The sequence below is a fragment of the Beta vulgaris genome, chromosome 2 (genome assembly GCF_026745355.1).
Source record: "Beta vulgaris subsp. vulgaris cultivar EL10 chromosome 2, EL10.2, whole genome shotgun sequence".
NCBI classification, from domain to species: Eukaryota; Viridiplantae; Streptophyta; class Magnoliopsida; order Caryophyllales; family Amaranthaceae; genus Beta; species Beta vulgaris.
In genome coordinates, this window is record NC_079203.1 from 22,232,141 (window position 1) to 22,242,676 (window position 10,536).

Here is a 10,536-nt window from a genome sequence, read left to right on the forward strand (position 1 = left end):
GGATGTTTCGTTTACGTCCGTCCCCATTGTTCACTTGACAAACCCTGCTATCGCTAGGAGTATTGGAGATGCTGTCGCAACCACGACCGACCAGTTTCGAGACAGTCGTGGGGTCGTCAATAATATAGACGGTCCCGCATCAGGAAGCGACCCCGACGATGACGAGGTAAGTGTTAGTTGGACAAAACCATTTTATGATTTCCTTGCTAATGATGTACTCCCAACAGATAAGGCGGAAGCACGCAGAATGCGATTCAAGGCATCGCGATACGTCCTCATTCAGGGAGTACTCTTCAAACGGTCCGCCGCAGGCCCCTACCTACGTTGTTTGGAAAAGGAGCAGTGGGGGCAAGTCCTGAAGGACATGCATGATGGCACCTGTGGGAATCATTCAGGAGGGCGCGGCTTGTCTAATAGAGTATTGCACATGGTCTATATATGGCCGACAATGAGGAAGGACGCAATAAGGTATGTCGCCAAATGTGATAGTTGTCAACGACATGCAGGTATGACGCACAAACCTTGTGAACCTTTGCATCCTACTCTAACACCTTGGCCTTTCATGAAGTGGGGCATGGACATAGTTGGTAAGTTACCTCTAGCCCCAGGACAGAGTGTCTTTATGTTGGCACTAACTGACTATTTTTCTAAGTGGATCGAGGCAGGATCTTATCAGCAGGTACGTGATAAGGAAGTGATCTCCTTTATATACACTAACGTCATTTGCAAATTTGGCGTCCCGTCCGAGATAGTCTGCGACAATGGGTCGCAGTTCATTAGCAACGAAACAAGACGCTTCTGCGATGAGTGGGGCATAGCGTTGCTAACGTCAACGCCAAGATACCCGCAAGCCAATGAACAGGCTGAATCCAGCAACAAAGCGATCATTGACTCTTTGAAGAAGCGGCTCACAGCCAAGAAAGGTAAATGGGCGGAGGCATTGCCTTCCATCCTATGGGCTAATCGCACGACACCACGCACCGCCACCGGACAAACTCCGTTCTCATTAGTCTATGGTTGCGAGGCTGTCCTGCCAACGGAGGTGAGCGTCCCGACTGCGAGATGCAGCCTAGCGACGGAGCAACGGAACCGCGACGAATTGATTAACGACCTAGATACCATTGAGAAATTGCGCGACGCAGCGCTGGTGCGCATGGCAGCACAGCAGCAAATAGTAGTGAGGAGCTTCAACAAAAACGTCCAAGCCAAGTCCTTCGTCGAAGGAGATTGGGTCCTAAGGAAAGTGTTCCAAAACACACAAGAGGCTAACGCTGGCAAACTAGGCCAGAAGTGGGAAGGGTCATACCGAATCAGTAAAGTAGTAGGCCATGGAGCCTACCAATTGGTTCGACATGACGGAAGCTCCGTACCTCGCAGCTGGAATGCCACGCACCTCAAACGATACTACTTTTAAAAGCCAAGTGGCGAGCTTTGTTTTCATTTTCAATCAAAAAAAAAAAACAACATATATACATAGAGAAGTGGATTGGTTGGTAATGTTATAATTGGGTCGCTAGGTGATTAGCGACCATAGTGTTCTCTCACTAGGTACTTGTTGAAGTTGCAGGCAAGTTGTCCCCATTCAACTCATGAACGTTCCAACAATTTCCACCATTACCTCAGCCGACGCAACGACAGGGGCACAGTCATTTTAAAATCATAGCTATTGGTGACATTTCAGCCATCCCCCTGACGGGACATGTAAGTTTTATGTATTTCCTATGTGTATTCTAGAAAGTCGTTGAATCCAAACGACACGTCTGAACGACCAATTATGACTTTTATTGAGTCCAAACGATACGTCCATATGACTAACTATGACTTTTGTTGAGTCCAAATGATACGTCCGTATGACTAATTATGACTCTTATTAAGTCCAAACAATACGTCCGAGCGACCAAAGATGGCCTATAGAACGCCTGGTTAATCCTTTAGAAACGTCAGAATAACGACTAGGACACATGCATGTGACACACAGCAGAGACATAAGATTATCTATGATAAAAAAAATCCAGAAGCAACGAAGTAAATGGTCACCCCCATAGGCGACCCAAAAACTACGACGTTAGTAATTTAAAGTTATGGTCACCTCCTTAGGTGACCCGAAAGTATAATACAAACAGTCACTCCCTTGAGTGACTTAAAACACAGTTTGATTAAAAAAGTTTAAGGGATAAGAGGCATGACATAAGGGACTAGGAGATTAAACGTCACAGACCTTCTCAGCTTCCTTCTCCTCTGACATTTCAGCTGGCAAGACAGTGGCTGGGGCTTCCTTCTCAGTCTCAGGGTCAGGAGGCACATCTGACGCTATGAACCCAGCACAAGACGGGGCGTTTTCATCAACCTTTGATGTGGAATCCGCCGTCGCAGCTAAGTCCTCCTCATCCATAAGATCTTTCATTGACCCCGTGAATTGGATGTATAGGTCGATGTCCTTTTGCGGCATCCATGACGCTGTCTTCTTCATCAGGAACTGGTACATCAGCTTTGCCCTGACCCTAGTCGTCACCTCAGCCTCGGGCATGTCCAGCTCGTTCTTCTATGCGTCGACGCTCGCTTGGAGCGTCGAGATCTCATGACGAGAAGACTCCTCCAACCTAGTCGCCCTCAGCCTTATCTCTTCCAGCTCCTCCCCATTCTTCTGCAAAGACTTCTTCATGTCCTCCATGGCCTTCTTGCAGGACTCCACCTCGTCGCTTTTGGACTTTGCGTCCAACTCAGCCTTCTCCATTCTCTGCTTCATGGTCAGATGACCTTTAAGCAGAGAGGAGATCTCCCTCTTAGCCATCAGGAGATGTTGAGAAGACTGCACAAAAAAATATATATGATACGCGTCATTTAGAGAGTCGCAAGCTATTGTCATAAGAGGGCATAATGTCTGAAAAGGGAAGTCGGAAGTTTATACCTGAAATAGGAGTTCCAGCCCATCCGACATATGCGAGGAAGAGTATGTTCCTTGATCCTTTCCATTGCGCTGGGAAAGAGGAACCTGTCCGCTTCAGGCCATACGGACTATTCCAACGACATGAAATCACTTGGGACGGTCACAGAGTAGGAAGGCCCACTCTTGTCTGGAGGGGCCAGGAAATCACTTTTGCGCGTCTTGGACGCGACGTCCTGTTCATCGTCCAAATGGACGACGACCGCCGTGTCCTTCTTTGCTGACGCTGACGATAGGGACGTCGCGTTAGTAGAAGATTCCATATTCCGTTTGCGCATCATCTCAGCTAGCGCTTGACCGTCCAAACTTCCCCTAGGACGCGACTGTGATGAACCTGTCCAAGAATACCAGAGCGAGTTAGTAACGCAAGGACCTTCCTTAGAGAATCCTACTTAGAAATAAAAGACAGATGGACTAACCAGATGCCATAGATGAGCAACTATCTTGAGAAGCAAAGAGAACCCTTCTGAACTGCCTGGCATCCTCTTACACCTTTAGAAACTTGTCACAGAGACTCAGAGACTCGTCGCGATGCGACAATAGTTTTGGATTATGACCTGCAGAAGAAACGATGTAAGAATGGTGTTAACGACACGTTGCGAACTTAGAAAAATAGTAAATTAACACACCTTCGGTATTCCAGCCACCGACCAGAGACGCCCCGGCTTCCCCTAGCGACGACCTCTTCACAAAAACAAACCTGTTCTTCCAACCCCTGTCGTTTGACTGAATTCCCCCGACCAGAGGTTCTAACCTCGCTTTTGCATGTAGAGCTATCCTATTTTTTGCTTTAACCCTAATTTCATAGTGCAACAGTAGGTCATGAAGGGTGAAGGCCGCTTCCCAAGATGCTATCACCCTGTCGATGACGCTAAGAATCCTCTAGACTTGGGGCATGATTTGTCCAGGACTGATCTGGTAAATCTGCATCAAGTCCCTTGCCAGGGGGGTGAAAGGAAGCCTAAGACCTATTTTGAAAGGGTATTCGTAAAGTACTACTCATTTTTGGGGACACGATTCTGGGGGTTCGTCAGGTTCGGCATTCCTAATGACAGTACTCTCGGGCAAATTTCCTAAGTCTAAAAACCTTAAAAGGTCCTCTTCTGACATCGTTGACAGTTCGTCCTCATTCTCTACCCTTAATTCTACAGCTTTCTCCTTTCCTTTCGACTTTTCTTGATTTTTCACAAAAGTCCTAATACTGCGTCTACTCGGAGCCATGAGAACGGTAGAAGAAGAAAAGATAGAGTGAATCAAAGGAAAAAATGAGCGAGAAAGTGCGAAATTACTTGTTGTCAGCGATCGATTTTCCGGCAGAGAGAATAAAGAGAGTTAAGGAAATTGCCTTACTTAAAGAGAGAGAAAGATTTGATGAAATTGGAAGTGGGGATTGAGTTGTTTAAAAACCGCCTTAGTTATTGTTGCCAACTAAAAGTAATCATGACAATGGGACCAAGGGTTATAATTAAAACGGCATTTTAAATAAAAAAACTACCTTTTTGCAGTTGGCGACTCTTGAACTGCCAAAGATAAACCGCTCGAGAGGATTTCCTTTCCTTCCTTATGTTCCCTTCGGAATTTTTTCTAAAAACTGACAAGTGCAAAGATTTAGCTTATGATTTTATGATCTCCTAACGATTTAGACAGAACTTCTTTGTTAATTTAAAGGAATTTTTTACAATTGTCTCATGGGCTTTGCGTTACCCCGATTTCAACAATTGGGGGTAAACTGTTATGGCTGAATTTTTTACAAGTTGACATTGACGCAAGGACACAATGACATGATCACATGACAACGTATGACACAGTAGCGAAGAAAATCATATCCGAAGACGTAGCAGGCAACGTGGAATTTGAAGCTGGAACATTAAATGAGTAACGGTCCGGCTAAATAAGGGAAGAGTTTAACAAGCCATAAACTCAGCCGTTGAGGAGTGTGGGTCAAGACGTTGGCGCATAAGTGAAGGATATCGTCGTGATTTAAACAAGGAAATCAATGTAATAATGAGTAGATTTATTGTTGTATTCGTTGGGAAAGAGCCAAAGAAAAGAGAAGGCATATAAAAGAGAGAGAGAGGTCATTTTCATGTTTTTTACGCAACATAGTGAGAAAGACACTAAGGTGAACTTGGCATTCTTGTAAACGACAATCAGTCACAAAGAAGGATAGTGAACGATGTTAGTTTGTTGGATCTCTAACCACCCGCGGTTTTTTACCCATCGTCATTGGGGTTTTCCACATCACCATTTTTGTGTGTTCATCCCCTTTAACTCCCCTTTGCATTCTTTCGTCGCATTGACCTTAACACTATCTGGTTGACACGTCCCACAAACTTCAATTTCATCGTTAGTTTATAATATACTAAATTTCAGATTTATTATGTTGAGTTTATTTTTAGTTTTAATCACGGCAATAAGAGTTTTTAGGGTTTTTATTTGCTAGAAACTAAAGAAATATATTATAAACCATGAGATTTGTTTAGTACGTAATTTTAAATACATTGTATATATTTTCAAAAGAGTTATTAAATTTTAAAAGTGTTGTAAGTTCAGAAAATACGTATTTACGGAGTTTTTAAGGATTTTTAATTGCTAGAATAGTAGTACTATACTAGGAATTAAAAATAACGTAAATTTGACACTTGAAAACGACTTTTAAAATGTGTTTTAAGGGGTTTTGATCGTTTTAAAGTTGCTGTAATTTTTGGTTCAAGTTATTAATTTTAGTTACTTTATTTTCTAGGCGGAGATTATGTTGTAGGAGACTTTTAACGACTTAAAAGTGGCCTACAGGCTAGTGTATACAAGGTACGTACATTATCTACGTGCTATGTGGTTTAGAAGCATGTTCTAAGAGTATTTTAATATTAGTATCATGTATAGGAACCTATTTGTTCATATATATGAATGCTAGAATTTATTTTACATGTTATTTGCCTGTGTGCAACATGTGATCTAAAAGTGATTATGTTATCAGATTATAAATGTTTGTATACAATGATTGATGCAAGCATGTAAGTTAGTTTATTTATTAATTCGTGTATGAATTAATATAAGTTAAGTGAATCATGTATTACATGTATTCTTTGAGTATTATTTATTATCTTATGAGGACTGTGGACCTTGTTTGGTAAGTTACAAGATATACATATATAAAGGTAAAGTTTATTGTTGGCTAGGTTCAACAAGTAAGTTAGTAGAGAAAAAAAAAGGAATTAAGTAGTCTTGGATTGTAAGTTGTGATCACTTGTTAATCCAAAGATAAAAGAAGTTCTGTTATGAATGTTTGATTATAAATTATGTGTTACTTGTCTGTAAGAGTCAACACATGTAATAACATGTAAATAACGTAAAGTGTAACGAGAATAAGCTATAGACTTTAGACTGGTGCACGTCTAGAGTTGGACACTAAGGGTTGGAGTACATGGTGGTAGCCCATGGCTTTTCTAGGAATGGATTGATCACCATCCCTCTTTCAGTTCAAAGGTTCCTCGATATCGCAGGTCATTTCTGGAATATGTGGTAGCTCCCGTATTTCATATTATTAGATAAGTCAACTCGTCCAATAACTATTCCATTTAAAGGAAGAAATAATGTTTAGAGTCTAGTTCAGTAGAAGTTGTCTGCAAATTATTATATGCTTATATTATTATTTATCCCTACATGTTATTTATGTAGGATTATTTATGCCTGATATGTAGTACTCAGCTTTGCTGATTACGTGCTTGTTTGTGTGTGTGATCATGGCTTTGCCTGTTGATCCTGTGATGATCCTTCTGGTGAGCAGAGTCGATATTGCATTGACATTACAGGTTCGCAGATGCATCCTATTAGGAATCTGGAATGGAGAAACTATTTATATATCTAGCGTAGTTAAGTTGTTTTCGTAGGAACATGCTATTTCAGATATTAGTTTATTTGAGTTGGTGTGTTTTAGTTTCAGACATTTGTCATTTCTTTAATAAGTTTTAATAAAGTTGTTTTTAGTAAATTGTTTTCCGCTGCAAAATTCTGAGTAAGCCGATACGTTATCACACAGGCGATAATGCCTGGGTAATTCTCTAAGGTTTATTATAAAAGTATTTTCTAGAAAAGAGAGAATTATCGGGATGTTACAAAGTGGTCGACTGGAAACCCTAGAAATGGGAGATGGACACAACTTTGGAAGACAAGAACATAAGAAAAAAGAGTGCCATGACCATAACATTTTGTAAATCACAAAGTTGAATAATGGAGTTTTGCTCCCAAAGCTCTCTAAAGAAACTGATAATTAAAACCTCAGCGTCGTGCTGAAAACCACCAAAAAGGTATTTATAGTTTCCTATATTAAAAAAACGACACAATAAAACCGCATTAGGATGCAGGTCGACATGGGCGTGTCAAAATTGACACAGACGTGTTGACCAGATATTAAATAAAGCTCAAACGAACAACCTGTTACTATATTCGGAAAAGGAGGGGAACACGGACATGACACATGCATACGACACATACGTGTCGACCTGGGATCTGCAAATAGGAAGTATTCTGACTTCTAGAAAGGTAGGTGGAACAGACGCATCGTAAATGACACGGACGTGTTGGCTAATTGATTTCAGGCTAGCTCTGGTTTCTTCTTGTGCTCGATTCTGACCATAATATTTTGTCATGAAACTGATGTTTTGCTGAGCTATAAGTACTGCAAGAGAGGATAAGCTCAAGTAATTGTAGCAGCAAATGGAGGGAATCTTGATGAGCATGGCTTATGCTTTCCACTGTAAAAGATTGTGTTTGCGAATCGATGAAAGAAATTTAGGACAATAATGCAAGGTAATGCTAGATTACAAATATCAAATAGCAAGTGCGAGAAGTTTTCTCTTGTCTAAAATCTATGAGATTGTTGACTAATAAACAGATTAATGGCTTACGTTGCCCTCAACTGCTGATAGAGATTAGTTTACTCATAATTTCCATTAAATTAATTAAATATCATCTTACATAAAAATTATCAACTTTCAGATATGACATAATTCACCTTCAAGAGAGAGCTCTTTCGTTCCTTTGTTTACTTGCATGATATAAGCCTGAACAGAATCCAAGATCATTCATGACCTATTTACTGAAGTGTCCATCATAGTGATTTTGTGTTCAAGTTCATCATTTAGCTGACCTGTGAATGCCAAAATGACAAAATAATCACATATTAGAACATGCAACAAAAGAAATGTACACGCCGCTCTAATACATGGACATAAGGATATAAAAGATTGGTACATGCTACACTTCTAGTCAGATAATACAATAAGTTTATAGTATGAAGGATGCAAATTAATAAAAAGCAACCATACGCCTATAGCAAGTGCGAAGCATACATTTATTTTCTAATAGCAACCATACGCCTAATAGCAAGGCACATGCCACACCCTCAGATGATTTTCTAGCCTCATGCAGCACTATATTGATATATATGAACATGTGACATCCCTGCACAAAGTATCATTAAATACCTTTGTGGAATCATCAGCAGATCCCCATTCTGGAGATATTTCGCATATGGTAAATTTTTGTTCCTTTGCAACTGTCAAGCTTGAATCTGCATCAAGAGAGATTCCAAGATTTGAATCAGGCAGCATGTTTGACAACTCTGGGATGGAAGAATATATCTGAGGCGAATAAGTTAGCATATCCATGTCCTTGGCTGCTTCAGTCCCTGTATCAACAGTTGTAAACACAAAGAAAGCTGTTAGAGCAAATAACTTATCTGCACCCAAAAGTTGGTCAAATCCCAGGGAAGGGACCTGTGAAACTTCAAGAAGTAAAACAGAATGTACATTTTCCAGCAATTGGTGCTTCAAAAGCTTGAGGTTGATGGTTCAGTGGCTCAGCTGTCCTCCCAGAAGATGATGGTTCTTTCTCCTAGCATGGAAATACTCTCAGGAAAAGTTTAGATAAACAGAAATAAAATATTAAAGCTATTGTGGGCTATTGCTTATAAATCTGATAGATTGTGGGTGAAATGGGTGCATGAGTACTATATTAAAAGACTCACCTACACTACAGTGAGTATTACCGCTAATACTTCCTGGCTGCTTCGAAAAATTATTGATACCAGAGAGACTTTGCAACTGTTGGGAGGCTGGAATGAGGTTTGTAAAGCTGGCAAATTCAGTATTAAGCAAGCCTATAAGCTCCTTCAGGGTGTCCAGCAGCATGTTCCTTGGAAAAGGCTTATCTGTAACAACCATGCTTCACCAAAAAGCAAGTTTATTGTCTGGCTAGCTATCCAAAATAGATTGGCTACCACTGACAGACTTATTAAGTGGGATGTTTCTTGCAGAGCTACTTGTAGTTTATGTGATTGAGATGATGAAAGTGTTCAACACTTATTCTTTGCGTGTGCTTATGCTGCTAGTATCTGGAGAAGGGTGTGTCAGATCATCTGTGTTACAAGTTCAGGCAGTACTTTTGATCAGGAGTGTGCCATAGCTATTGCTAAAGCTAGAGGAAGCACTAAACAGGCAAGGATTTATACAATGTGCTTCAGTGAAACCATTTATGTTGTGTGGTGTCAAAGAAACAACAAAATTTTCAATGACAAGTGCTTAGATTGTAGTCAGGTGGTTAAAGATATTATTTTTAGGGTTGCTTGCTTATGTAAAGAGGATGATAGGCATTTGTTAGTCTATTAATTCTTCTAGTTAGTTTTGATTTGTAGTTTGGTGTGCTTGGGTTGTTTACTCAGGTAGAGCCTGTTCTACTGAGTCAGCTCGTTGTGCTTGGTTGTTCCTTCACCATATTTTTTTGGTAGTCAATAACAACTTTGAATTGCCAAAAAAAAAGTTACAGAATGAGACTTTAGTCCATGTTTAAGCTACTCTCTAACAGCATACCAGTGGTTGCAATGAGGAAAGTAAAAGAAAAACAGTGCAATAATGCATAAGACTAATCTTAATCCACCATTTTTAGATGGTATAAGAGCAGCAAAAATGGTAAAAGGAAATACTTCAGTATGCCTGGTTTGCAACATTCCACACCCTTGCAGCAACTACATGAAACGGAAAACCATAGACTAACATGAAATCCAAAAAATTATTGAAAATTCAAATCAACCTACAAAATCAAAAACATAAACGGAAAGAAATTAGATAGAAGAAACTCATAAGAAGGGAAACCATGAACGAGTCAAACAATCCCGAAAAATGCAGTAAAAAAATCAATTGAAAACCCTAAGAAAGAGAAAAATAATTGAGGCAGATTATGCTGATGTTGAATAATAAGAGTAAAGAACACAAAGATGAAGGAGTACAAAGAAAGAGTTCGAATCATTTCACAAAATCACAATAAATTAACCAAATATACCTTAAATTCATGATTTTGATCCAAAAACTTCCAAATCTAGAAAAATAAGCAAAAGCGAAACAAAAAAAACCTAAAAGTCGACAAAAAAGAAAAAATGAAAAGGGTGACATACCCTCGGTAGCAGACGGCGACGCGGTAACCGGCGGAGGTATCTATGTTCGTCTTCCTCGATTGGTAAGTGCTTTCTCTCTCTTTAGTGGTGAATGCTTTGGTTTCGTGGGAGGACATAAGAGAGGGGACTGAACTTTGGGAAT

General features: G+C 40.1%; 1 long non-coding RNA gene across 1 annotated transcript; it reads right to left on the bottom strand.

The window, feature by feature from the left end:
- Positions 1 to 8,720: 8,720 nt before the first annotated feature.
- LOC125495163 (uncharacterized) lies at positions 8,721 to 10,530 on the bottom strand. Its single transcript, XR_007271846.2, has 3 exons — positions 10,395 to 10,530; positions 9,927 to 9,968; positions 8,721 to 8,839 (listed from the first exon to the last, which is right to left on the bottom strand). It is a non-coding gene; the product is annotated as an uncharacterized LOC125495163 (long non-coding RNA).
- Positions 10,531 to 10,536: the final 6 nt, after the last annotated feature.